The 27,084-nt window shown below is 40.4% G+C and overlaps 43 pseudogenes; all 43 read right to left on the bottom strand.

Annotated features, from left to right (window-relative positions):
- Window positions 1–101: 101 nt before the first annotated feature.
- On the bottom strand, window positions 102–220 carry LOC123469198 (annotated as a pseudogene).
- Window positions 221–578: 358 nt separating this feature from the next.
- LOC123469197 lies at window positions 579–697 on the bottom strand (annotated as a pseudogene).
- A 357-nt stretch (window positions 698–1,054) lies between these two features.
- On the bottom strand, window positions 1,055–1,173 carry LOC123469196 (annotated as a pseudogene).
- A 358-nt stretch (window positions 1,174–1,531) lies between these two features.
- LOC123469195 lies at window positions 1,532–1,650 on the bottom strand (annotated as a pseudogene).
- Window positions 1,651–2,008: 358 nt separating this feature from the next.
- LOC123469194 lies at window positions 2,009–2,127 on the bottom strand (annotated as a pseudogene).
- A 358-nt stretch (window positions 2,128–2,485) lies between these two features.
- LOC123469193 lies at window positions 2,486–2,604 on the bottom strand (annotated as a pseudogene).
- A 358-nt stretch (window positions 2,605–2,962) lies between these two features.
- LOC123469192 lies at window positions 2,963–3,081 on the bottom strand (annotated as a pseudogene).
- A 358-nt stretch (window positions 3,082–3,439) lies between these two features.
- Window positions 3,440–3,558, bottom strand: LOC123469190 (annotated as a pseudogene).
- A 358-nt stretch (window positions 3,559–3,916) lies between these two features.
- Window positions 3,917–4,035, bottom strand: LOC123469189 (annotated as a pseudogene).
- A 358-nt stretch (window positions 4,036–4,393) lies between these two features.
- On the bottom strand, window positions 4,394–4,512 carry LOC123469199 (annotated as a pseudogene).
- A 361-nt stretch (window positions 4,513–4,873) lies between these two features.
- Window positions 4,874–4,992, bottom strand: LOC123469188 (annotated as a pseudogene).
- A 358-nt stretch (window positions 4,993–5,350) lies between these two features.
- On the bottom strand, window positions 5,351–5,469 carry LOC123469187 (annotated as a pseudogene).
- A 358-nt stretch (window positions 5,470–5,827) lies between these two features.
- Window positions 5,828–5,946, bottom strand: LOC123469186 (annotated as a pseudogene).
- Window positions 5,947–6,827: 881 nt separating this feature from the next.
- On the bottom strand, window positions 6,828–6,946 carry LOC123469185 (annotated as a pseudogene).
- Window positions 6,947–7,304: 358 nt separating this feature from the next.
- On the bottom strand, window positions 7,305–7,423 carry LOC123469184 (annotated as a pseudogene).
- A 358-nt stretch (window positions 7,424–7,781) lies between these two features.
- LOC123469183 lies at window positions 7,782–7,900 on the bottom strand (annotated as a pseudogene).
- A 358-nt stretch (window positions 7,901–8,258) lies between these two features.
- On the bottom strand, window positions 8,259–8,377 carry LOC123469182 (annotated as a pseudogene).
- A 358-nt stretch (window positions 8,378–8,735) lies between these two features.
- LOC123469181 lies at window positions 8,736–8,854 on the bottom strand (annotated as a pseudogene).
- A 358-nt stretch (window positions 8,855–9,212) lies between these two features.
- On the bottom strand, window positions 9,213–9,331 carry LOC123469179 (annotated as a pseudogene).
- A 358-nt stretch (window positions 9,332–9,689) lies between these two features.
- Window positions 9,690–9,808, bottom strand: LOC123469178 (annotated as a pseudogene).
- A 358-nt stretch (window positions 9,809–10,166) lies between these two features.
- Window positions 10,167–10,285, bottom strand: LOC123469177 (annotated as a pseudogene).
- Window positions 10,286–10,643: 358 nt separating this feature from the next.
- LOC123469176 lies at window positions 10,644–10,762 on the bottom strand (annotated as a pseudogene).
- Window positions 10,763–11,120: 358 nt separating this feature from the next.
- Window positions 11,121–11,239, bottom strand: LOC123469175 (annotated as a pseudogene).
- A 358-nt stretch (window positions 11,240–11,597) lies between these two features.
- LOC123469174 lies at window positions 11,598–11,716 on the bottom strand (annotated as a pseudogene).
- A 358-nt stretch (window positions 11,717–12,074) lies between these two features.
- Window positions 12,075–12,193, bottom strand: LOC123469173 (annotated as a pseudogene).
- Window positions 12,194–12,551: 358 nt separating this feature from the next.
- On the bottom strand, window positions 12,552–12,670 carry LOC123469172 (annotated as a pseudogene).
- Window positions 12,671–13,028: 358 nt separating this feature from the next.
- Window positions 13,029–13,147, bottom strand: LOC123469171 (annotated as a pseudogene).
- A 358-nt stretch (window positions 13,148–13,505) lies between these two features.
- On the bottom strand, window positions 13,506–13,624 carry LOC123469170 (annotated as a pseudogene).
- A 358-nt stretch (window positions 13,625–13,982) lies between these two features.
- LOC123469168 lies at window positions 13,983–14,101 on the bottom strand (annotated as a pseudogene).
- Window positions 14,102–14,459: 358 nt separating this feature from the next.
- LOC123469167 lies at window positions 14,460–14,578 on the bottom strand (annotated as a pseudogene).
- Window positions 14,579–14,936: 358 nt separating this feature from the next.
- On the bottom strand, window positions 14,937–15,055 carry LOC123469166 (annotated as a pseudogene).
- A 358-nt stretch (window positions 15,056–15,413) lies between these two features.
- On the bottom strand, window positions 15,414–15,532 carry LOC123469165 (annotated as a pseudogene).
- A 358-nt stretch (window positions 15,533–15,890) lies between these two features.
- On the bottom strand, window positions 15,891–16,009 carry LOC123469164 (annotated as a pseudogene).
- Window positions 16,010–16,367: 358 nt separating this feature from the next.
- Window positions 16,368–16,486, bottom strand: LOC123469163 (annotated as a pseudogene).
- Window positions 16,487–16,844: 358 nt separating this feature from the next.
- Window positions 16,845–16,963, bottom strand: LOC123469162 (annotated as a pseudogene).
- Window positions 16,964–17,755: 792 nt separating this feature from the next.
- Window positions 17,756–17,874, bottom strand: LOC123469161 (annotated as a pseudogene).
- Window positions 17,875–18,232: 358 nt separating this feature from the next.
- Window positions 18,233–18,351, bottom strand: LOC123469160 (annotated as a pseudogene).
- A 358-nt stretch (window positions 18,352–18,709) lies between these two features.
- LOC123469159 lies at window positions 18,710–18,828 on the bottom strand (annotated as a pseudogene).
- Window positions 18,829–19,186: 358 nt separating this feature from the next.
- Window positions 19,187–19,305, bottom strand: LOC123469200 (annotated as a pseudogene).
- A 358-nt stretch (window positions 19,306–19,663) lies between these two features.
- On the bottom strand, window positions 19,664–19,782 carry LOC123469191 (annotated as a pseudogene).
- Window positions 19,783–20,140: 358 nt separating this feature from the next.
- Window positions 20,141–20,259, bottom strand: LOC123469180 (annotated as a pseudogene).
- A 358-nt stretch (window positions 20,260–20,617) lies between these two features.
- On the bottom strand, window positions 20,618–20,736 carry LOC123469169 (annotated as a pseudogene).
- Window positions 20,737–21,094: 358 nt separating this feature from the next.
- On the bottom strand, window positions 21,095–21,213 carry LOC123469158 (annotated as a pseudogene).
- Between the last annotated feature and the right edge of the window lie 5,871 nt (window positions 21,214–27,084).

Here is a 27,084-nt window from a genome sequence, read left to right as displayed (position 1 = left end):
GTTGTCATTCGTTGTTCACATGTAATGCTATTCACCACGAGATGGTTTTAACTAAAACTTTGATTCATTTACGAAACTCTTGCTGGCTATAAAAGGTTTAATGCCAACAGCATCCCGTATTCCCAAGCGGTCACCCTTCTAGGTACTAACGGGACCCGACGCAGCTTAACTTCTGGGAGCTGACGAGACCAGGCTTTTTCTGCGTGGTATGGCCGTTGACGTTTTAATACGAGACTGAATTGAATACACTCACGGAATGCTTTTCCAACATTGAAACCTACACAAGGACGATTGATTTCTATAATTAAGGATATTGGACTGGTAACCATCGTGTTCGTTGAGCCACCATTATTCTATGAGATAGAAATTCACATTCCTCGGTAAAGTTACTGCTGGTTAAGAACCGCTCTAAACTTCCCTTGTTGGTGTTTAAAAAAATAGCAATCAGTGTGTACGAGATGAAATAACAAAATTTACCACTAGATGGCGTTTAATAAAGTATCAAAATTCACCACGAGATGGTTTTAACTAAAACTTTGATTCATTTACGAAACTCTTGCTGGCTATAAAAGGTTTAATGCCAACAGCATCCCGTATTCCCAAGCGGTCACCCTTCTAGGTACTAACGGGACCCGACGCAGCTTAACTTCTGGGAGCTGACGAGACCAGGCTTTTTCTGCGTGGTATGGCCGTTGACGTTTTAATACGAGACTGAATTGAATACACTCACGGAATGCTTTTCCAACATTGAAACCTACACAAGGACGATTGATTTCTATAATTAAGGATATTGGACTGGTAACCATCGTGTTCGTTGAGCCACCATTATTCTATGAGATAGAAATTCACATTCCTCGGTAAAGTTACTGCTGGTTAAGAACCGCTCTAAACTTCCCTTGTTGGTGTTTAAAAAAATAGCAATCAGTGTGTACGAGATGAAATAACAAAATTTACCACTAGATGGCGTTTAATAAAGTATCAAAATTCACCACGAGATGGTTTTAACTAAAACTTTGATTCATTTACGAAACTCTTGCTGGCTATAAAGGTTTAATGCCAACAGCATCCCGTATTCCCAAGCGGTCACCCTTCTAGGTACTAACGGGACCCGACGCAGCTTAACTTCTGGGAGCTGACGAGACCAGGCTTTTTCTGCGTGGTATGGCCGTTGACGTTTTAATACGAGACTGAATTGAATACACTCACGGAATGCTTTTCCAACATTGAAACCTACACAAGGACGATTGATTTCTATAATTAAGGATATTGGACTGGTAACCATCGTGTTCGTTGAGCCACCATTATTCTATGAGATAGAAATTCACATTCCTCGGTAAAGTTACTGCTGGTTAAGAACCGCTCTAAACTTCCCTTGTTGGTGTTTAAAAAAATAGCAATCAGTGTGTACGAGATGAAATAACAAAATTTACCACTAGATGGCGTTTAATAAAGTATCAAAATTCACCACGAGATGGTTTTAACTAAAACTTTGATTCATTTACGAAACTCTTGCTGGCTATAAAAGGTTTAATGCCAACAGCATCCCGTATTCCCAAGCGGTCACCCTTCTAGGTACTAACGGGACCCGACGCAGCTTAACTTCTGGGAGCTGACGAGACCAGGCTTTTTCTGCGTGGTATGGCCGTTGACGTTTTAATACGAGACTGAATTGAATACACTCACGGAATGCTTTTCCAACATTGAAACCTACACAAGGACGATTGATTTCTATAATTAAGGATATTGGACTGGTAACCATCGTGTTCGTTGAGCCACCATTATTCTATGAGATAGAAATTCACATTCCTCGGTAAAGTTACTGCTGGTTAAGAACCGCTCTAAACTTCCCTTGTTGGTGTTTAAAAAAATAGCAATCAGTGTGTACGAGATGAAATAACAAAATTTACCACTAGATGGCGTTTAATAAAGTATCAAAATTCACCACGAGATGGTTTTAACTAAAACTTTGATTCATTTACGAAACTCTTGCTGGCTATAAAAGGTTTAATGCCAACAGCATCCCGTATTCCCAAGCGGTCACCCTTCTAGGTACTAACGGGACCCGACGCAGCTTAACTTCTGGGAGCTGACGAGACCAGGCTTTTTCTGCGTGGTATGGCCGTTGACGTTTTAATACGAGACTGAATTGAATACACTCACGGAATGCTTTTCCAACATTGAAACCTACACAAGGACGATTGATTTCTATAATTAAGGATATTGGACTGGTAACCATCGTGTTCGTTGAGCCACCATTATTCTATGAGATAGAAATTCACATTCCTCGGTAAAGTTACTGCTGGTTAAGAACCGCTCTAAACTTCCCTTGTTGGTGTTTAAAAAAATAGCAATCAGTGTGTACGAGATGAAATAACAAAATTTACCACTAGATGGCGTTTAATAAAGTATCAAAATTCACCACGAGATGGTTTTAACTAAAACTTTGATTCATTTACGAAACTCTTGCTGGCTATAAAAGGTTTAATGCCAACAGCATCCCGTATTCCCAAGCGGTCACCCTTCTAGGTACTAACGGGACCCGACGCAGCTTAACTTCTGGGAGCTGACGAGACCAGGCTTTTTCTGCGTGGTATGGCCGTTGACGTTTTAATACGAGACTGAATTGAATACACTCACGGAATGCTTTTCCAACATTGAAACCTACACAAGGACGATTGATTTCTATAATTAAGGATATTGGACTGGTAACCATCGTGTTCGTTGAGCCACCATTATTCTATGAGATAGAAATTCACATTCCTCGGTAAAGTTACTGCTGGTTAAGAACCGCTCTAAACTTCCCTTGTTGGTGTTTAAAAAAATAGCAATCAGTGTGTACGAGATGAAATAACAAAATTTACCACTAGATGGCGTTTAATAAAGTATCAAAATTCACCACGAGATGGTTTTAACTAAAACTTTGATTCATTTACGAAACTCTTGCTGGCTATAAAAGGTTTAATGCCAACAGCATCCCGTATTCCCAAGCGGTCACCCTTCTAGGTACTAACGGGACCCGACGCAGCTTAACTTCTGGGAGCTGACGAGACCAGGCTTTTTCTGCGTGGTATGGCCGTTGACGTTTTAATACGAGACTGAATTGAATACACTCACGGAATGCTTTTCCAACATTGAAACCTACACAAGGACGATTGATTTCTATAATTAAGGATATTGGACTGGTAACCATCGTGTTCGTTGAGCCACCATTATTCTATGAGATAGAAATTCACATTCCTCGGTAAAGTTACTGCTGGTTAAGAACCGCTCTAAACTTCCCTTGTTGGTGTTTAAAAAAATAGCAATCAGTGTGTACGAGATGAAATAACAAAATTTACCACTAGATGGCGTTTAATAAAGTATCAAAATTCACCACGAGATGGTTTTAACTAAAACTTTGATTCATTTACGAAACTCTTGCTGGCTATAAAAGGTTTAATGCCAACAGCATCCCGTATTCCCAAGCGGTCACCCTTCTAGGTACTAACGGGACCCGACGCAGCTTAACTTCTGGGAGCTGACGAGACCAGGCTTTTTCTGCGTGGTATGGCCGTTGACGTTTTAATACGAGACTGAATTGAATACACTCACGGAATGCTTTTCCAACATTGAAACCTACACAAGGACGATTGATTTCTATAATTAAGGATATTGGACTGGTAACCATCGTGTTCGTTGAGCCACCATTATTCTATGAGATAGAAATTCACATTCCTCGGTAAAGTTACTGCTGGTTAAGAACCGCTCTAAACTTCCCTTGTTGGTGTTTAAAAAAATAGCAATCAGTGTGTACGAGATGAAATAACAAAATTTACCACTAGATGGCGTTTAATAAAGTATCAAAATTCACCACGAGATGGTTTTAACTAAAACTTTGATTCATTTACGAAACTCTTGCTGGCTATAAAAGGTTTAATGCCAACAGCATCCCGTATTCCCAAGCGGTCACCCTTCTAGGTACTAACGGGACCCGACGCAGCTTAACTTCTGGGAGCTGACGAGACCAGGCTTTTTCTGCGTGGTATGGCCGTTGACGTTTTAATACGAGACTGAATTGAATACACTCACGGAATGCTTTTCCAACATTGAAACCTACACAAGGACGATTGATTTCTATAATTAAGGATATTGGACTGGTAACCATCGTGTTCGTTGAGCCACCATTATTCTATGAGATAGAAATTCACATTCCTCGGTAAAGTTACTGCTGGTTAAGAACCGCTCTAAACTTCCCTTGTTGGTGTTTAAAAAAATAGCAATCAGTGTGTACGAGATGAAATAACAAAATTTACCACTAGATGGCGTTTAATAAAGTATCAAAATTCACCACGAGATGGTTTTAACTAAAACTTTGATTCATTTACGAAACTCTTGCTGGCTATAAAAGGTTTAATGCCAACAGCATCCCGTATTCCCAAGCGGTCACCCTTCTAGGTACTAACGGGACCCGACGCAGCTTAACTTCAGGGGGCTGACGAGACCAGGCTTTTTCTGCGTGGTATGGCCGTTGACGTTTTAATACGAGACTGAATTGAATACACTCACGGAATGCTTTTCCAACATTGAAACCTACACAAGGACGATTGATTTCTATAATTAAGGATATTGGACTGGTAACCATCGTGTTCGTTGAGCCACCATTATTCTATGAGATAGAAATTCACATTCCTCGGTAAGAAAGTTACTGCTGGTTAAGAACCGCTCTAAACTTCCCTTGTTGGTGTTTAAAAAAATAGCAATCAGTGTGTACGAGATGAAATAACAAAATTTACCACTAGATGGCGTTTAATAAAGTATCAAAATTCACCACGAGATGGTTTTAACTAAAACTTTGATTCATTTACGAAACTCTTGCTGGCTATAAAAGGTTTAATGCCAACAGCATCCCGTATTCCCAAGCGGTCACCCTTCTAGGTACTAACGGGACCCGACGCAGCTTAACTTCTGGGAGCTGACGAGACCAGGCTTTTTCTGCGTGGTATGGCCGTTGACGTTTTAATACGAGACTGAATTGAATACACTCACGGAATGCTTTTCCAACATTGAAACCTACACAAGGACGATTGATTTCTATAATTAAGGATATTGGACTGGTAACCATCGTGTTCGTTGAGCCACCATTATTCTATGAGATAGAAATTCACATTCCTCGGTAAAGTTACTGCTGGTTAAGAACCGCTCTAAACTTCCCTTGTTGGTGTTTAAAAAAATAGCAATCAGTGTGTACGAGATGAAATAACAAAATTTACCACTAGATGGCGTTTAATAAAGTATCAAAATTCACCACGAGATGGTTTTAACTAAAACTTTGATTCATTTACGAAACTCTTGCTGGCTATAAAAGGTTTAATGCCAACAGCATCCCGTATTCCCAAGCGGTCACCCTTCTAGGTACTAACGGGACCCGACGCAGCTTAACTTCTGGGAGCTGACGAGACCAGGCTTTTTCTGCGTGGTATGGCCGTTGACGTTTTAATACGAGACTGAATTGAATACACTCACGGAATGCTTTTCCAACATTGAAACCTACACAAGGACGATTGATTTCTATAATTAAGGATATTGGACTGGTAACCATCGTGTTCGTTGAGCCACCATTATTCTATGAGATAGAAATTCACATTCCTCGGTAAAGTTACTGCTGGTTAAGAACCGCTCTAAACTTCCCTTGTTGGTGTTTAAAAAAATAGCAATCAGTGTGTACGAGATGAAATAACAAAATTTACCACTAGATGGCGTTTAATAAAGTATCAAAATTCACCACGAGATGGTTTTAACTAAAACTTTGATTCATTTACGAAACTCTTGCTGGCTATAAAAGGTTTAATGCCAACAGCATCCCGTATTCCCAAGCGGTCACCCTTCTAGGTACTAACGGGACCCGACGCAGCTTAACTTCTGGGAGCTGACGAGACCAGGCTTTTTCTGCGTGGTATGGCCGTTGACGTTTTAATACGAGACTGAATTGAATACACTCACGGAATGCTTTTCCAACATTGAAACCTACACAAGGACGATTGATTTCTATAATTAAGGATATTGGACTGGTAACCATCGTGTTCGTTGAGCCACCATTATTCTATGAGATAGAAATTCACATTCCTCGGTAAAGTTACTGCTGGTTAAGAACCGCTCTAAACTTCCCTTGTTGGTGTTTAAAAAATATAGCAATCAGTGTGTACGAGATGAAATAACAAAATTTACCACTAGATGGCGTTTAATAAAGTATCAAAATTCACCACGAGATGGTTTTAACTAAAACTTTGATTCATTTACGAAACTCTTGCTGGCTATAAAAGGTTTAATGCCAACAGCATCCCGTATTCCCAAGCGGTCACCCTTTTTTTTTTAAAGGGGCCCGGCGCAGTTTTTTTTTTGGGAGCTGACGAGACCAGGCTAAAGGCCCCACCAAATTTTTTTTTTGGGGGGGGAGGAGACCAGGCTTTTCTGCGTGGTATGGCCGTTGACGTTTTAATACGAGACTTAATTTAATACCCTCCCGGAATGCTTTTCCAACATTTGAAACCTACACAAGGACGATTGATTTCTATAATTAAGGATATTGGACTGGTAACCATCGTGTTCGTTGAGCCACCATTATTCTATGAGATAGAAATTCACATTCCTCGGTAAAGTTACTGCTGGTTAAGAACCGCTCTAAACTTCCCTTGTTGGTGTTTAAAAAAATAGCAATCAGTGTGTACGAGATGAAATAACAAAATTTACCACTAGATGGCGTTTAATAAAGTATCAAAATTCACCACGAGATGGTTTTAACTAAAACTTTGATTCATTTACGAAACTCTTGCTGGCTATAAAAGGTTTAATGCCAACAGCATCCCGTATTCCCAAGCGGTCACCCTTCTAGGTACTAACGGGACCCGACGCAGCTTAACTTCTGGGAGCTGACGAGACCAGGCTTTTTCTGCGTGGTATGGCCGTTGACGTTTTAATACGAGACTGAATTGAATACACTCACGGAATGCTTTTCCAACATTGAAACCTACACAAGGACGATTGATTTCTATAATTAAGGATATTGGACTGGTAACCATCGTGTTCGTTGAGCCACCATTATTCTATGAGATAGAAATTCACATTCCTCGGTAAAGTTACTGCTGGTTAAGAACCGCTCTAAACTTCCCTTGTTGGTGTTTAAAAAAATAGCAATCAGTGTGTACGAGATGAAATAACAAAATTTACCACTAGATGGCGTTTAATAAAGTATCAAAATTCACCACGAGATGGTTTTAACTAAAACTTTGATTCATTTACGAAACTCTTGCTGGCTATAAAAGGTTTAATGCCAACAGCATCCCGTATTCCCAAGCGGTCACCCTTCTAGGTACTAACGGGACCCGACGCAGCTTAACTTCTGGGAGCTGACGAGACCAGGCTTTTTCTGCGTGGTATGGCCGTTGACGTTTTAATACGAGACTGAATTGAATACACTCACGGAATGCTTTTCCAACATTGAAACCTACACAAGGACGATTGATTTCTATAATTAAGGATATTGGACTGGTAACCATCGTGTTCGTTGAGCCACCATTATTCTATGAGATAGAAATTCACATTCCTCGGTAAAGTTACTGCTGGTTAAGAACCGCTCTAAACTTCCCTTGTTGGTGTTTAAAAAAATAGCAATCAGTGTGTACGAGATGAAATAACAAAATTTACCACTAGATGGCGTTTAATAAAGTATCAAAATTCACCACGAGATGGTTTTAACTAAAACTTTGATTCATTTACGAAACTCTTGCTGGCTATAAAAGGTTTAATGCCAACAGCATCCCGTATTCCCAAGCGGTCACCCTTCTAGGTACTAACGGGACCCGACGCAGCTTAACTTCTGGGAGCTGACGAGACCAGGCTTTTTCTGCGTGGTATGGCCGTTGACGTTTTAATACGAGACTGAATTGAATACACTCACGGAATGCTTTTCCAACATTGAAACCTACACAAGGACGATTGATTTCTATAATTAAGGATATTGGACTGGTAACCATCGTGTTCGTTGAGCCACCATTATTCTATGAGATAGAAATTCACATTCCTCGGTAAAGTTACTGCTGGTTAAGAACCGCTCTAAACTTCCCTTGTTGGTGTTTAAAAAAATAGCAATCAGTGTGTACGAGATGAAATAACAAAATTTACCACTAGATGGCGTTTAATAAAGTATCAAAATTCACCACGAGATGGTTTTAACTAAAACTTTGATTCATTTACGAAACTCTTGCTGGCTATAAAAGGTTTAATGCCAACAGCATCCCGTATTCCCAAGCGGTCACCCTTCTAGGTACTAACGGGACCCGACGCAGCTTAACTTCTGGGAGCTGACGAGACCAGGCTTTTTCTGCGTGGTATGGCCGTTGACGTTTTAATACGAGACTGAATTGAATACACTCACGGAATGCTTTTCCAACATTGAAACCTACACAAGGACGATTGATTTCTATAATTAAGGATATTGGACTGGTAACCATCGTGTTCGTTGAGCCACCATTATTCTATGAGATAGAAATTCACATTCCTCGGTAAAGTTACTGCTGGTTAAGAACCGCTCTAAACTTCCCTTGTTGGTGTTTAAAAAAATAGCAATCAGTGTGTACGAGATGAAATAACAAAATTTACCACTAGATGGCGTTTAATAAAGTATCAAAATTCACCACGAGATGGTTTTAACTAAAACTTTGATTCATTTACGAAACTCTTGCTGGCTATAAAAGGTTTAATGCCAACAGCATCCCGTATTCCCAAGCGGTCACCCTTCTAGGTACTAACGGGACCCGACGCAGCTTAACTTCTGGGAGCTGACGAGACCAGGCTTTTTCTGCGTGGTATGGCCGTTGACGTTTTAATACGAGACTGAATTGAATACACTCACGGAATGCTTTTCCAACATTGAAACCTACACAAGGACGATTGATTTCTATAATTAAGGATATTGGACTGGTAACCATCGTGTTCGTTGAGCCACCATTATTCTATGAGATAGAAATTCACATTCCTCGGTAAAGTTACTGCTGGTTAAGAACCGCTCTAAACTTCCCTTGTTGGTGTTTAAAAAAATAGCAATCAGTGTGTACGAGATGAAATAACAAAATTTACCACTAGATGGCGTTTAATAAAGTATCAAAATTCACCACGAGATGGTTTTAACTAAAACTTTGATTCATTTACGAAACTCTTGCTGGCTATAAAAGGTTTAATGCCAACAGCATCCCGTATTCCCAAGCGGTCACCCTTCTAGGTACTAACGGGACCCGACGCAGCTTAACTTCTGGGAGCTGACGAGACCAGGCTTTTTCTGCGTGGTATGGCCGTTGACGTTTTAATACGAGACTGAATTGAATACACTCACGGAATGCTTTTCCAACATTGAAACCTACACAAGGACGATTGATTTCTATAATTAAGGATATTGGACTGGTAACCATCGTGTTCGTTGAGCCACCATTATTCTATGAGATAGAAATTCACATTCCTCGGTAAAGTTACTGCTGGTTAAGAACCGCTCTAAACTTCCCTTGTTGGTGTTTAAAAAAATAGCAATCAGTGTGTACGAGATGAAATAACAAAATTTACCACTAGATGGCGTTTAATAAAGTATCAAAATTCACCACGAGATGGTTTTAACTAAAACTTTGATTCATTTACGAAACTCTTGCTGGCTATAAAAGGTTTAATGCCAACAGCATCCCGTATTCCCAAGCGGTCACCCTTCTAGGTACTAACGGGACCCGACGCAGCTTAACTTCTGGGAGCTGACGAGACCAGGCTTTTTCTGCGTGGTATGGCCGTTGACGTTTTAATACGAGACTGAATTGAATACACTCACGGAATGCTTTTCCAACATTGAAACCTACACAAGGACGATTGATTTCTATAATTAAGGATATTGGACTGGTAACCATCGTGTTCGTTGAGCCACCATTATTCTATGAGATAGAAATTCACATTCCTCGGTAAAGTTACTGCTGGTTAAGAACCGCTCTAAACTTCCCTTGTTGGTGTTTAAAAAAATAGCAATCAGTGTGTACGAGATGAAATAACAAAATTTACCACTAGATGGCGTTTAATAAAGTATCAAAATTCACCACGAGATGGTTTTAACTAAAACTTTGATTCATTTACGAAACTCTTGCTGGCTATAAAAGGTTTAATGCCAACAGCATCCCGTATTCCCAAGCGGTCACCCTTCTAGGTACTAACGGGACCCGACGCAGCTTAACTTCTGGGAGCTGACGAGACCAGGCTTTTTCTGCGTGGTATGGCCGTTGACGTTTTAATACGAGACTGAATTGAATACACTCACGGAATGCTTTTCCAACATTGAAACCTACACAAGGACGATTGATTTCTATAATTAAGGATATTGGACTGGTAACCATCGTGTTCGTTGAGCCACCATTATTCTATGAGATAGAAATTCACATTCCTCGGTAAAGTTACTGCTGGTTAAGAACCGCTCTAAACTTCCCTTGTTGGTGTTTAAAAAAATAGCAATCAGTGTGTACGAGATGAAATAACAAAATTTACCACTAGATGGCGTTTAATAAAGTATCAAAATTCACCACGAGATGGTTTTAACTAAAACTTTGATTCATTTACGAAACTCTTGCTGGCTATAAAAGGTTTAATGCCAACAGCATCCCGTATTCCCAAGCGGTCACCCTTCTAGGTACTAACGGGACCCGACGCAGCTTAACTTCTGGGAGCTGACGAGACCAGGCTTTTTCTGCGTGGTATGGCCGTTGACGTTTTAATACGAGACTGAATTGAATACACTCACGGAATGCTTTTCCAACATTGAAACCTACACAAGGACGATTGATTTCTATAATTAAGGATATTGGACTGGTAACCATCGTGTTCGTTGAGCCACCATTATTCTATGAGATAGAAATTCACATTCCTCGGTAAAGTTACTGCTGGTTAAGAACCGCTCTAAACTTCCCTTGTTGGTGTTTAAAAAAATAGCAATCAGTGTGTACGAGATGAAATAACAAAATTTACCACTAGATGGCGTTTAATAAAGTATCAAAATTCACCACGAGATGGTTTTAACTAAAACTTTGATTCATTTACGAAACTCTTGCTGGCTATAAAAGGTTTAATGCCAACAGCATCCCGTATTCCCAAGCGGTCACCCTTCTAGGTACTAACGGGACCCGACGCAGCTTAACTTCTGGGAGCTGACGAGACCAGGCTTTTTCTGCGTGGTATGGCCGTTGACGTTTTAATACGAGACTGAATTGAATACACTCACGGAATGCTTTTCCAACATTGAAACCTACACAAGGACGATTGATTTCTATAATTAAGGATATTGGACTGGTAACCATCGTGTTCGTTGAGCCACCATTATTCTATGAGATAGAAATTCACATTCCTCGGTAAAGTTACTGCTGGTTAAGAACCGCTCTAAACTTCCCTTGTTGGTGTTTAAAAAAATAGCAATCAGTGTGTACGAGATGAAATAACAAAATTTACCACTAGATGGCGTTTAATAAAGTATCAAAATTCACCACGAGATGGTTTTAACTAAAACTTTGATTCATTTACGAAACTCTTGCTGGCTATAAAAGGTTTAATGCCAACAGCATCCCGTATTCCCAAGCGGTCACCCTTCTAGGTACTAACGGGACCCGACGCAGCTTAACTTCTGGGAGCTGACGAGACCAGGCTTTTTCTGCGTGGTATGGCCGTTGACGTTTTAATACGAGACTGAATTGAATACACTCACGGAATGCTTTTCCAACATTGAAACCTACACAAGGACGATTGATTTCTATAATTAAGGATATTGGACTGGTAACCATCGTGTTCGTTGAGCCACCATTATTCTATGAGATAGAAATTCACATTCCTCGGTAAAGTTACTGCTGGTTAAGAACCGCTCTAAACTTCCCTTGTTGGTGTTTAAAAAAATAGCAATCAGTGTGTACGAGATGAAATAACAAAATTTACCACTAGATGGCGTTTAATAAAGTATCAAAATTCACCACGAGATGGTTTTAACTAAAACTTTGATTCATTTACGAAACTCTTGCTGGCTATAAAAGGTTTAATGCCAACAGCATCCCGTATTCCCAAGCGGTCACCCTTCTAGGTACTAACGGGACCCGACGCAGCTTAACTTCTGGGAGCTGACGAGACCAGGCTTTTTCTGCGTGGTATGGCCGTTGACGTTTTAATACGAGACTGAATTGAATACACTCACGGAATGCTTTTCCAACATTGAAACCTACACAAGGACGATTGATTTCTATAATTAAGGATATTGGACTGGTAACCATCGTGTTCGTTGAGCCACCATTATTCTATGAGATAGAAATTCACATTCCTCGGTAAAGTTACTGCTGGTTAAGAACCGCTCTAAACTTCCCTTGTTGGTGTTTAAAAAAATAGCAATCAGTGTGTACGAGATGAAATAACAAAATTTACCACTAGATGGCGTTTAATAAAGTATCAAAATTCACCACGAGATGGTTTTAACTAAAACTTTGATTCATTTACGAAACTCTTGCTGGCTATAAAAGGTTTAATGCCAACAGCATCCCGTATTCCCAAGCGGTCACCCTTCTAGGTACTAACGGGACCCGACGCAGCTTAACTTCTGGGAGCTGACGAGACCAGGCTTTTTCTGCGTGGTATGGCCGTTGACGTTTTAATACGAGACTGAATTGAATACACTCACGGAATGCTTTTCCAACATTGAAACCTACACAAGGACGATTGATTTCTATAATTAAGGATATTGGACTGGTAACCATCGTGTTCGTTGAGCCACCATTATTCTATGAGATAGAAATTCACATTCCTCGGTAAAGTTACTGCTGGTTAAGAACCGCTCTAAACTTCCCTTGTTGGTGTTTAAAAAAATAGCAATCAGTGTGTACGAGATGAAATAACAAAATTTACCACTAGATGGCGTTTAATAAAGTATCAAAATTCACCACGAGATGGTTTTAACTAAAACTTTGATTCATTTACGAAACTCTTGCTGGCTATAAAAGGTTTAATGCCAACAGCATCCCGTATTCCCAAGCGGTCACCCTTCTAGGTACTAACGGGACCCGACGCAGCTTAACTTCTGGGAGCTGACGAGACCAGGCTTTTTCTGCGTGGTATGGCCGTTGACGTTTTAATACGAGACTGAATTGAATACACTCACGGAATGCTTTTCCAACATTGAAACCTACACAAGGACGATTGATTTCTATAATTAAGGATATTGGACTGGTAACCATCGTGTTCGTTGAGCCACCATTATTCTATGAGATAGAAATTCACATTCCTCGGTAAAGTTACTGCTGGTTAAGAACCGCTCTAAACTTCCCTTGTTGGTGTTTAAAAAAATAGCAATCAGTGTGTACGAGATGAAATAACAAAATTTACCACTAGATGGCGTTTAATAAAGTATCAAAATTCACCACGAGATGGTTTTAACTAAAACTTTGATTCATTTACGAAACTCTTGCTGGCTATAAAAGGTTTAATGCCAACAGCATCCCGTATTCCCAAGCGGTCACCCTTCTAGGTACTAACGGGACCCGACGCAGCTTAACTTCTGGGAGCTGACGAGACCAGGCTTTTTCTGCGTGGTATGGCCGTTGACGTTTTAATACGAGACTGAATTGAATACACTCACGGAATGCTTTTCCAACATTGAAACCTACACAAGGACGATTGATTTCTATAATTAAGGATATTGGACTGGTAACCATCGTGTTCGTTGAGCCACCATTATTCTATGAGATAGAAATTCACATTCCTCGGTAAAGTTACTGCTGGTTAAGAACCGCTCTAAACTTCCCTTGTTGGTGTTTAAAAAAATAGCAATCAGTGTGTACGAGATGAAATAACAAAATTTACCACTAGATGGCGTTTAATAAAGTATCAAAATTCACCACGAGATGGTTTTAACTAAAACTTTGATTCATTTACGAAACTCTTGCTGGCTATAAAAGGTTTAATGCCAACAGCATCCCGTATTCCCAAGCGGTCACCCTTCTAGGTACTAACGGGACCCGACGCAGCTTAACTTCTGGGAGCTGACGAGACCAGGCTTTTTCTGCGTGGTATGGCCGTTGACGTTTTAATACGAGACTGAATTGAATACACTCACGGAATGCTTTTCCAACATTGAAACCTACACAAGGACGATTGATTTCTATAATTAAGGATATTGGACTGGTAACCATCGTGTTCGTTGAGCCACCATTATTCTATGAGATAGAAATTCACATTCCTCGGTAAAGTTACTGCTGGTTAAGAACCGCTCTAAACTTCCCTTGTTGGTGTTTAAAAAAATAGCAATCAGTGTGTACGAGATGAAATAACAAAATTTACCACTAGATGGCGTTTAATAAAGTATCAAAATTCACCACGAGATGGTTTTAACTAAAACTTTGATTCATTTACGAAACTCTTGCTGGCTATAAAAGGTTTAATGCCAACAGCATCCCGTATTCCCAAGCGGTCACCCTTCTAGGTACTAACGGGACCCGACGCAGCTTAACTTCTGGGAGCTGACGAGACCAGGCTTTTTCTGCGTGGTATGGCCGTTGACGTTTTAATACGAGACTGAATTGAATACACTCACGGAATGCTTTTCCAACATTGAAACCTACACAAGGACGATTGATTTCTATAATTAAGGATATTGGACTGGTAACCATCGTGTTCGTTGAGCCACCATTATTCTATGAGATAGAAATTCACATTCCTCGGTAAAGTTACTGCTGGTTAAGAACCGCTCTAAACTTCCCTTGTTGGTGTTTAAAAAAATAGCAATCAGTGTGTACGAGATGAAATAACAAAATTTACCACTAGATGGCGTTTAATAAAGTATCAAAATTCACCACGAGATGGTTTTAACTAAAACTTTGATTCATTTACGAAACTCTTGCTGGCTATAAAAGGTTTAATGCCAACAGCATCCCGTATTCCCAAGCGGTCACCCTTCTAGGTACTAACGGGACCCGACGCAGCTTAACTTCTGGGAGCTGACGAGACCAGGCTTTTTCTGCGTGGTATGGCCGTTGACGTTTTAATACGAGACTGAATTGAATACACTCACGGAATGCTTTTCCAACATTGAAACCTACACAAGGACGATTGATTTCTATAATTAAGGATATTGGACTGGTAACCATCGTGTTCGTTGAGCCACCATTATTCTATGAGATAGAAATTCACATTCCTCGGTAAAGTTACTGCTGGTTAAGAACCGCTCTAAACTTCCCTTGTTGGTGTTTAAAAAAATAGCAATCAGTGTGTACGAGATGAAATAACAAAATTTACCACTAGATGGCGTTTAATAAAGTATCAAAATTCACCACGAGATGGTTTTAACTAAAACTTTGATTCATTTACGAAACTCTTGCTGGCTATAAAAGGTTTAATGCCAACAGCATCCCGTATTCCCAAGCGGTCACCCTTCTAGGTACTAACGGGACCCGACGCAGCTTAACTTCTGGGAGCTGACGAGACCAGGCTTTTTCTGCGTGGTATGGCCGTTGACGTTTTAATACGAGACTGAATTGAATACACTCACGGAATGCTTTTCCAACATTGAAACCTACACAAGGACGATTGATTTCTATAATTAAGGATATTGGACTGGTAACCATCGTGTTCGTTGAGCCACCATTATTCTATGAGATAGAAATTCACATTCCTCGGTAAAGTTACTGCTGGTTAAGAACCGCTCTAAACTTCCCTTGTTGGTGTTTAAAAAAATAGCAATCAGTGTGTACGAGATGAAATAACAAAATTTACCACTAGATGGCGTTTAATAAAGTATCAAAATTCACCACGAGATGGTTTTAACTAAAACTTTGATTCATTTACGAAACTCTTGCTGGCTATAAAAGGTTTAATGCCAACAGCATCCCGTATTCCCAAGCGGTCACCCTTCTAGGTACTAACGGGACCCGACGCAGCTTAACTTCTGGGAGCTGACGAGACCAGGCTTTTTCTGCGTGGTATGGCCGTTGACGTTTTAATACGAGACTGAATTGAATACACTCACGGAATGCTTTTCCAACATTGAAACCTACACAAGGACGATTGATTTCTATAATTAAGGATATTGGACTGGTAACCATCGTGTTCGTTGAGCCACCATTATTCTATGAGATAGAAATTCACATTCCTCGGTAAAGTTACTGCTGGTTAAGAACCGCTCTAAACTTCCCTTGTTGGTGTTTAAAAAAATAGCAATCAGTGTGTACGAGATGAAATAACAAAATTTACCACTAGATGGCGTTTAATAAAGTATCAAAATTCACCACGAGATGGTTTTAACTAAAACTTTGATTCATTTACGAAACTCTTGCTGGCTATAAAAGGTTTAATGCCAACAGCATCCCGTATTCCCAAGCGGTCACCCTTCTAGGTACTAACGGGACCCGACGCAGCTTAACTTCTGGGAGCTGACGAGACCAGGCTTTTTCTGCGTGGTATGGCCGTTGACGTTTTAATACGAGACTGAATTGAATACACTCACGGAATGCTTTTCCAACATTGAAACCTACACAAGGACGATTGATTTCTATAATTAAGGATATTGGACTGGTAACCATCGTGTTCGTTGAGCCACCATTATTCTATGAGATAGAAATTCACATTCCTCGGTAAAGTTACTGCTGGTTAAGAACCGCTCTAAACTTCCCTTGTTGGTGTTTAAAAAAATAGCAATCAGTGTGTACGAGATGAAATAACAAAATTTACCACTAGATGGCGTTTAATAAAGTATCAAAATTCACCACGAGATGGTTTTAACTAAAACTTTGATTCATTTACGAAACTCTTGCTGGCTATAAAAGGTTTAATGCCAACAGCATCCCGTATTCCCAAGCGGTCACCCTTCTAGGTACTAACGGGACCCGACGCAGCTTAACTTCTGGGAGCTGACGAGACCAGGCTTTTTCTGCGTGGTATGGCCGTTGACGTTTTAATACGAGACTGAATTGAATACACTCACGGAATGCTTTTCCAACATTGAAACCTACACAAGGACGATTGATTTCTATAATTAAGGATATTGGACTGGTAACCATCGTGTTCGTTGAGCCACCATTATTCTATGAGATAGAAATTCACATTCCTCGGTAAAGTTACTGCTGGTTAAGAACCGCTCTAAACTTCCCTTGTTGGTGTTTAAAAAAATAGCAATCAGTGTGTACGAGATGAAATAACAAAATTTACCACTAGATGGCGTTTAATAAAGTATCAAAATTCACCACGAGATGGTTTTAACTAAAACTTTGATTCATTTACGAAACTCTTGCTGGCTATAAAAGGTTTAATGAACACCAACAGCATCCTAATATGGCCAGTCACAGCCATTTTCTCCCAGGTACTGGCGCCTGACGTTTTAATACGAGACTGAATTGAATACACTCACGACAAATTCTTTTCCAACCACATTGGAACAAAACCTACACAAGGACGATTGATTTCTATAATTAAGGATATTGGACTGGTAACCATCGTGTTCGTTGAGCCACCATTATTCTATGAGATAGAAATTCACATTCCTCGGTAAAGTTACTGCTGGTTAAGAACCGCTCTAAACTTCCCTTGTTGGTGTTTAAAAAATATAGCAATCAGTGTGTACGAGATGAAATAACAAAATTTACCACTAGATGGCGTTTAATAAAGTATCAAAATTCACCACGAGATGGTTTTAACTAAAACTTTGATTCATTTACGAAACTCTTGCTGGCTATAAAAGGTTTAATGCCAACAGCATCCCGTATTCCCAAGCGGTCACCCTTCTAGGTACTAACGGGACCCGACGCAGCTTAACTTCTGGGAGCTGACGAGACCAGGCTTTTTCTGCGTGGTATGGCCGTTGACGTTTTAATACGAGACTGAATTGAATACACTCACGGAATGCTTTTCCAACATTGAAACCTACACAAGGACGATTGATTTCTATAATTAAGGATATTGGACTGGTAACCATCGTGTTCGTTGAGCCACCATTATTCTATGAGATAGAAATTCACATTCCTCGGTAAAGTTACTGCTGGTTAAGAACCGCTCTAAACTTCCCTTGTTGGTGTTTAAAAAAATAGCAATCAGTGTGTACGAGATGAAATAACAAAATTTACCACTAGATGGCGTTTAATAAAGTATCAAAATTCACCACGAGATGGTTTTAACTAAAACTTTGATTCATTTACGAAACTCTTGCTGGCTATAAAAGGTTTAATGCCAACAGCATCCCGTATTCCCAAGCGGTCACCCTTCTAGGTACTAACGGGACCCGACGCAGCTTAACTTCTGGGAGCTGACGAGACCAGGCTTTTTCTGCGTGGTATGGCCGTTGACGTTTTAATACGAGACTGAATTGAATACACTCACGGAATGCTTTTCCAACATTGAAACCTACACAAGGACGATTGATTTCTATAATTAAGGATATTGGACTGGTAACCATCGTGTTCGTTGAGCCACCATTATTCTATGAGATAGAAATTCACATTCCTCGGTAAAGTTACTGCTGGTTAAGAACCGCTCTAAACTTCCCTTGTTGGTGTTTAAAAAAATAGCAATCAGTGTGTACGAGATGAAATAACAAAATTTACCACTAGATGGCGTTTAATAAAGTATCAAAATTCACCACGAGATGGTTTTAACTAAAACTTTGATTCATTTACGAAACTCTTGCTGGCTATAAAAGGTTTAATGCCAACAGCATCCCGTATTCCCAAGCGGTCACCCTTCTAGGTACTAACGGGACCCGACGCAGCTTAACTTCTGGGAGCTGACGAGACCAGGCTTTTTCTGCGTGGTATGGCCGTTGACGTTTTAATACGAGACTGAATTGAATACACTCACGGAATGCTTTTCCAACATTGAAACCTACACAAGGACGATTGATTTCTATAATTAAGGATATTGGACTGGTAACCATCGTGTTCGTTGAGCCACCATTATTCTATGAGATAGAAATTCACATTCCTCGGTAAAGTTACTGCTGGTTAAGAACCGCTCTAAACTTCCCTTGTTGGTGTTTAAAAAAATAGCAATCAGTGTGTACGAGATGAAATAACAAAATTTACCACTAGATGGCGTTTAATAAAGTATCAAAATTCACCACGAGATGGTTTTAACTAAAACTTTGATTCATTTACGAAACTCTTGCTGGCTATAAAAGGTTTAATGCCAACAGCATCCCGTATTCCCAAGCGGTCACCCTTCTAGGTACTAACGGGACCCGACGCAGCTTAACTTCTGGGAGCTGACGAGACCAGGCTTTTTCTGCGTGGTATGGCCGTTGACGTTTTAATACGAGACTGAATTGAATACACTCACGGAATGCTTTTCCAACATTGAAACCTACACAAGGACGATTGATTTCTATAATTAAGGATATTGGACTGGTAACCATCGTGTTCGTTGAGCCACCATTATTCTATGAGATAGAAATTCACATTCCTCGGTAAAGTTACTGCTGGTTAAGAACCGCTCTAAACTTCCCTTGTTGGTGTTTAAAAAAATAGCAATCAGTGTGTACGAGATGAAATAACAAAATTTACCACTAGATGGCGTTTAATAAAGTATCAAAATTCACCACGAGATGGTTTTAACTAAAACTTTGATTCATTTACGAAACTCTTGCTGGCTATAAAAGGTTTAATGCCAACAGCATCCCGTATTCCCAAGCGGTCACCCTTCTAGGTACTAACGGGACCCGACGCAGCTTAACTTCTGGGAGCTGACGAGACCAGGCTTTTTCTGCGTGGTATGGCCGTTGACGTTTTAATACGAGACTGAATTGAATACACTCACGGAATGCTTTTCCAACATTGAAACCTACACAAGGACGATTGATTTCTATAATTAAGGATATTGGACTGGTAACCATCGTGTTCGTTGAGCCACCATTATTCTATGAGATAGAAATTCACATTCCTCGGTAAAGTTACTGCTGGTTAAGAACCGCTCTAAACTTCCCTTGTTGGTGTTTAAAAAAATAGCAATCAGTGTGTACGAGATGAAATAACAAAATTTACCACTAGATGGCGTTTAATAAAGTATCAAAATTCACCACGAGATGGTTTTAACTAAAACTTTGATTCATTTACGAAACTCTTGCTGGCTATAAAAGGTTTAATGCCAACAGCATCCCGTATTCCCAAGCGGTCACCCTTCTAGGTACTAACGGGACCCGACGCAGCTTAACTTCTGGGAGCTGACGAGACCAGGCTTTTTCTGCGTGGTATGGCCGTTGACGTTTTAATACGAGACTGAATTGAATACACTCACGGAATGCTTTTCCAACATTGAAACCTACACAAGGACGATTGATTTCTATAATTAAGGATATTGGACTGGTAACCATCGTGTTCGTTGAGCCACCATTATTCTATGAGATAGAAATTCACATTCCTCGGTAAAGTTACTGCTGGTTAAGAACCGCTCTAAACTTCCCTTGTTGGTGTTTAAAAAAATAGCAATCAGTGTGTACGAGATGAAATAACAAAATTTACCACTAGATGGCGTTTAATAAAGTATCAAAATTCACCACGAGATGGTTTTAACTAAAACTTTGATTCATTTACGAAACTCTTGCTGGCTATAAAAGGTTTAATGCCAACAGCATCCCGTATTCCCAAGCGGTCACCCTTCTAGGTACTAACGGGACCCGACGCAGCTTAACTTCTGGGAGCTGACGAGACCAGGCTTTTTCTGCGTGGTATGGCCGTTGACGTTTTAATACGAGACTGAATTGAATACACTCACGGAATGCTTTTCCAACATTGAAACCTACACAAGGACGATTGATTTCTATAATTAAGGATATTGGACTGGTAACCATCGTGTTCGTTGAGCCACCATTATTCTATGAGATAGAAATTCACATTCCTCGGTAAAGTTACTGCTGGTTAAGAACCGCTCTAAACTTCCCTTGTTGGTGTTTAAAAAAATAGCAATCAGTGTGTACGAGATGAAATAACAAAATTTACCACTAGATGGCGTTTAATAAAGTATCAAAATTCACCACGAGATGGTTTTAACTAAAACTTTGATTCATTTACGAAACTCTTGCTGGCTATAAAAGGTTTAATGCCAACAGCATCCCGTATTCCCAAGCGGTCACCCTTCTAGGTACTAACGGGACCCGACGCAGCTTAACTTCTGGGAGCTGACGAGACCAGGCTTTTTCTGCGTGGTATGGCCGTTGACGTTTTAATACGAGACTGAATTGAATACACTCACGGAATGCTTTTCCAACATTGAAACCTACACAAGGACGATTGATTTCTATAATTAAGGATATTGGACTGGTAACCATCGTGTTCGTTGAGCCACCATTATTCTATGGGATAGAAATTCACATTCCTCGGTAAAAGTTACTGCTGGTTAAGAACCGCTCTAAACTTCCCTTGTTGGTGTTTAAAAAAATAGCAATCAGTGTGTACGAGATGAAATAACAAAATTTACCACTAGATGGCGTTTAATAAAGTATCAAAATTCACCACGAGATGGTTTTAACTAAAACTTTGATTCATTTACGAAACTCTTGCTGGCTATAAAAGGTTTAATGCCAACAGCATCCCGTATTCCCAAGCGGTCACCCTTCTAGGTACTAACGGGACCCGACGCAGCTTAACTTCTGGGAGCTGACGAGACCAGGCTTTTTCTGCGTGGAATCGAGCGGGAAACCAAGCCAGCAGCAGCAAAAACAAGTGATTAAAACCAAACAAATGATAATTTGATACTACAAACGCCGTCTGAATGGTAAGTATCATCTCGACACACTGATTAAAAAAAAAAAATAGGCAAAACTTAACACGGGCTTTTCCGAGATTGACTAACTCGCAAATAGTGGCTCACACGAACACGTGAATTTGATCAAATCACTGTTAAGTTTGCAATAATTTCATGTTGAAGCATTCAGCAAATTGATCTCATGTTAAACCACCACCGCGAAAAACACTCCCAAGCTAGCTGCCAATCCCCTAGAAGGGACCACTATCATTGACAACGATAACTTTATAGCCAGCAAGTTAAGTTTTAATCCGGTGTTTGATACTTACAAACGCCATCTAGTGTTAAATTTTATTATTCATCTCGTACACACTGATTGCTATTTCTACACAAGGACGAGTCAGTTTCTATAATTAAGGATATTGGACTGGTGAACCATCGTGTTCGTTGAGCCACCATTATTCTATGAATAAGAGAAATTCATTCCTCAGTAAAGTTACTGCTGGTTAAGAGACCGCTCTAAACCCCCTTCCCTTGTTGGTGTTTAAAATAGCAATCGGTAGTGTATTCAATTCAGTTATAAATATTAAATTTGTCCTTTGGCCATTGCAGAAAAAGCCTGGTCTCGTCAGCTCCCAGAAGTTAACCGTCAGGTCCCGTTAGTACCTGAAGGTAACCGCAAATACGGATAGCGATAAACTGCTTTATAACCGGCAAATTTCGTAAATGAATCGAAAGTTTTGGACAAAACCGCTCTCGTGGTGTTGATGCAGATAAACACCATCTATGTTAAGGGCCCCTCGACCTGAAACGCCAACAGAAGTTTAAGAGCGATTCTTATTCAACAATAACTTGCCGAGAATATAATTTCTATCCCAACAAGAGGAATGGTAGCTCAACCGAGCGATAATTACCAGTCAATATCATATTATAAGTATCGTCGCTAATGTGGGTGTCGATGGCCCGCATTCATGTGCTGTTCAATTCGATCTCAAGTATTAAAACGTCGGCGGCCATACGCGAGCCTGATATCGGCTCTGAAGCTGCCTCGGGCTCATTGGCTCCACCTGAAGTGAGGATGCGACGGCATTAAACACTTTATAATGGCAGAAGACTCGCCAAATGAATCAAGTTTTAGTTAAAACCATCTGTGGTAATTTGATACTTTGACAAACGCCATCTGATGTTAATTTTGTTATTTTCATCTCGTACGCCGGTGTATTTTTTTTTAGGGCAACGAAGTTTAGGCGGTCCTTAACCAGCGGTAACTTACCGAGGATGCGTATTTCTATCCCATCAAACAATAATTGCTCAACGGCTGCGATGATTACCCTTAGTCAATTTTAATTATAAGAGAATCGGCTCGTCCGCATGTAGGTTTCAATGTTGAAAAAGCTTTGTTCATCAGTGTATTCAGTCCGATCTCATCCCGTCGGCGGCGAATACCGGCCGCTACTGATCTCGTCGCTCAAGCGCGTCGATCTAATTAATACTGAAAGACCGCGAGCGCAGGATGCTGTTGTCAATTAGGCCTTTTATAGCCGGCAAAGCTCGTAAATGAATCGAAGTTTTAGTTTAAAACCATCTCGTGGTAATTACGATACTTTATTAACGCCATCTATGTTAAATTTTGTTATTTCATCTCGTACACGCGATTTGCTATTTTTAAAGGCACCAACGAGGAAGTTTAAACGATTTCTTAACCGGCAGTAACTTTGCCGAAGATAATGTTTTCTATCATCAATATTTTGGCTCAGCTGTACGATGATTACCGGTCAATATCACCAATTGCAAGTCGTCGTCATGACAATGGAGTTTCAATGTTGTTAGCGCTTCATGGTGTATTCAATTGATCTCGTATTAAATTGTCGGCAGCCATACTGCACGAAAAACCTGGTTCTCGTCGCTCCGAAGTGGCTGTCGTCCCTTGAACTACAGAAGGAGTGACCGCTGAGAGTACGGATATAGCCCGGCATTAAACCGCACCATAGCCGGCAGAACAAACGAAGCGAATCGAAGGTTTAGTTAAAACCATCTCGTGGTTTTTTTGATAGCGATATGAAACGCATCGTGTTGAAATTTTTATTTCATCTCGTACACTGATTGCTATTTTTGACAGCCAACGAAGGATTTTTAGAGCGGAACTGTAATGTGTGACGAGATGTGAATTTCTGTCCCCTTTTTCCCTGGTGGCTCGGCAGACGACGATGATTACCGATCAACCATCGCCAGGTGAATGAATCGGTCGTCCCTCTGTGGAACCGTGTTGAAAGCATTCCTTCGGTATATTCAATTCAGTCTCGTGACAAAACGTCAACGGCCATACTACGCGAAGCCGATGCCCGAAATTAGCTGCATCGGGTCCCGTTGAGTACCTAGAGAGGCGAACCTTTGAAAACCAAACTCTCGGTTTCATCAAATAGTGGTCAAAACCGTCGTTTTAATTTTGATACTTTATCTAAACGCCATCGAAATGACGGAAATTTGTTATTTCATCGTACACACTGATTTTTTTTTTTAAAAACGCAACAAGAAGTTTTTTTAAATGATTCTTTCAACGGTTTAACACCGAAGAATAATGTTTCTCCATCATAGAACAATGGTGGCTCCTACGAAATGCAGAACAAGTCAATCGTGCTAAGCAGGTTTCGATGTTGAAGGCGCTTCATGATGTCTGTTGAATCATGTAAATTGTCGGCGGCAATACTACGCAGGCGGTCGTCGGCTCCCGAAGACGCTGCCGTCGGCGTCCCGACAACTGCAGAAGGCGACCGCTGAAGAAGCCCGAAAGTGCTATGACGGCATTAAACGTTTTATGGCCGGCAGAACGTTTTGAAATGAATCGAAATTTTAATTAAAACATCAGTGGTAATTTTGACTTTCACTGACCCAAACGCCGTCTAGTGAAGCAAACTACGGCCTAAATAAACGTATTTTCAAGCAACAGCTTAACAGCAATAACGCAGAATTAATTTCTATCGTAGAACCAATGGTAGCTCTGAACACGATGGTGCGATCCGTGCCCTTTCGCAATTATAATCAATCGTCCTTTCAATGTTGGAAGCTTTATTCGCTGGTGAACTAAAGTCTCGTAAAAACGTCGGCGACACCAAAAACAATCGGCTCCACGAGAAAAATAAGGTGTACCCAGAGAGTGAATGACACAGGCGGCGATGAAACCTTTTATGGCCGGCAAGAGTTCAAACGAAAATGAATCAAGTTTTAGTTAAAAAGAAACCGTTCAAATGTACTTTGTCAAGCATGAAATCTGTTTTTCAAATTTTTTTATTTCATCTCGTACACGCCCTGATTGCTGACACACAAGCGCCCGGCGAGAGTTTAGGGCAGGTTTTGCTAACCGGCAGTATTGCCGCGAGAATGTAATTTCTATCCCGTAGAACAATGGTGTAAAAAGCGTGAACTTGCCCATCTTGGTATAAAAATCGGCCTCGTCACTTGTGTAGGCATTCAAATGTTGGAAAGCATTTTGATGACTATTCACTCTCTTCATTAAAAGCAAACCGCCTTGCACTGGCATGATATATCGGCTCGTCCCAAGTAGCATCGTCATTCCCGTTAACCTAGAGGTTGACACACTACTGAAATACGAGAAGCTGTTGGCGATGTACCGCGCTTTTTTCGCTGCTTCGTAAATGAATCAAAGTTTTAGTTAAAGCTCGTCTCGTGGTACTTTGACCTTTACCAAGCGCCATCTCAGTCGACAAATTTTGTTATTTCGTCTCCTGCACGCTGATTATGACACGAAACGCCAACAAAAGTTTAGAGCATTTTTTCTTAATGGCGACCAACTTTGCCGAAGAATGTGGTCGACCGTAGAACTAATGGTGGCTCAACAATGCGATGATTCTGGTCAATATCTGAAATTATAAAGAATCAATCGTCCCTCTGTAGATTTCAATGTTGAAAAGCATTCCGTGATGTCAAATCAATTCGTGTCATGACCAAATTCGCGACATACCACGCTGAAAAAAAGCTGTTCCCAGAAGGTAAAGCTTGCGTCCAGTACGATGGCCACTAGAAGAGTGACCGCTTGAAGAGTACGGATGCTGACCCGGCGGTAAAACCTTTTTTATGTTAGCCGGCAAATTTTCGTAAATGAATCGAAGTTTAAGTTAAAACCTCTCGTGGTAATTTGATTTGAACAGTAAACGCCGTCTGAATGACAAATTTTGTTTATTTCATCTCGTACACACTGATTGCCTTTTTTTTTCGACACAAGCATAACGAAGAAGTTTAGGCGGTTCTTAACTCGGCAGTACGGGACCGAGGAATAATTTCTATCATGAAACAATGGTGAGTGAACGAAACACGATTATTACCAATCAATATCACAATTATAGAATCGTCGCTGTGGAATTTCAATGTTGGAAAAGCATTCAACGGTGCTATTCAATTGATCTCGTATTTACACTCGGCAAGGCCATACTACGCGAGAAAAACACTGATGGCGTCGGCCTTCTGCAAGAGCGTCGTTCCCGACAACCTAGAAGGAGCTGACCGCTGAAGCCTTGCTTTGTTAACAAGCCTTTATAAAGGCAGCGAGGTTTAAAGCAAATGAATCAAGTTTTAAAATTAAGTTTCCTCTCGTGGTTGAAAGTACGATACTGATAAGCTTTATCTAGTAATAAATTTTGTTATTTCATCTCTCGTACACACTTTTGTTACTATTTTACAAGCATTAACTGAGATTTAAAGCGGTTCTTAACTTTCAACAGCTCGCTACCGAGGAATGAAGCTATCATGAAACAATGGTAGCTCAGCGAGCGATAATTACCAGTCAATATCGCCAAATTATAAGGAAATCAATGGCTCACTATGTGGAATTCAATGTTGAAAGAAGCATTCATCAGTGTTGGACCAGTCATTTAAGTTTTGTATTTCGAGCGGCCATACCACGCAAAGCGTCAAAGGCTCTCAGAGAGATCAAGCTGCGTCGTCCCATTACCTGGAAGAAGTGACCGCTGAAACTGCAGGATTGCTGTTAACGTGTGCTTACTCTTGCCGAAGAAGTTTCATGGAAATGAATCAGGGATTTTGGTGCGACCGTTTCTCGTGTTAATTTTGATACGCTTAAAATCCTTTGTGACGCATTTTTTTGTTATTTCGTCCTGTACATGATTGCTATTTTTGAAGCACCCGGCGAGAAGTTTAGAGCGGTTTTTTAACAACGTTGGCTTGCCGAGAATGATTTCTGTCACATCAGAATAATGGTGACTCAACAAGTGCGATAATTACCAGTCAATATCGCAATTATGAAGTCAATCGTCTGGCTTGTAGGCTTTCAATGTTGGAAAAGCGTCCCGTGGTGTATTCAATTCGATCTCG

Source organism: Daphnia magna, unplaced genomic scaffold (assembly GCF_020631705.1).
Source record: "Daphnia magna isolate NIES unplaced genomic scaffold, ASM2063170v1.1 Dm_contigs539, whole genome shotgun sequence".
In the NCBI taxonomy this organism is placed as follows: Eukaryota; Metazoa; Arthropoda; class Branchiopoda; order Diplostraca; family Daphniidae; genus Daphnia; species Daphnia magna.
This window is presented reverse-complemented; position numbering and strand designations above follow the sequence as displayed.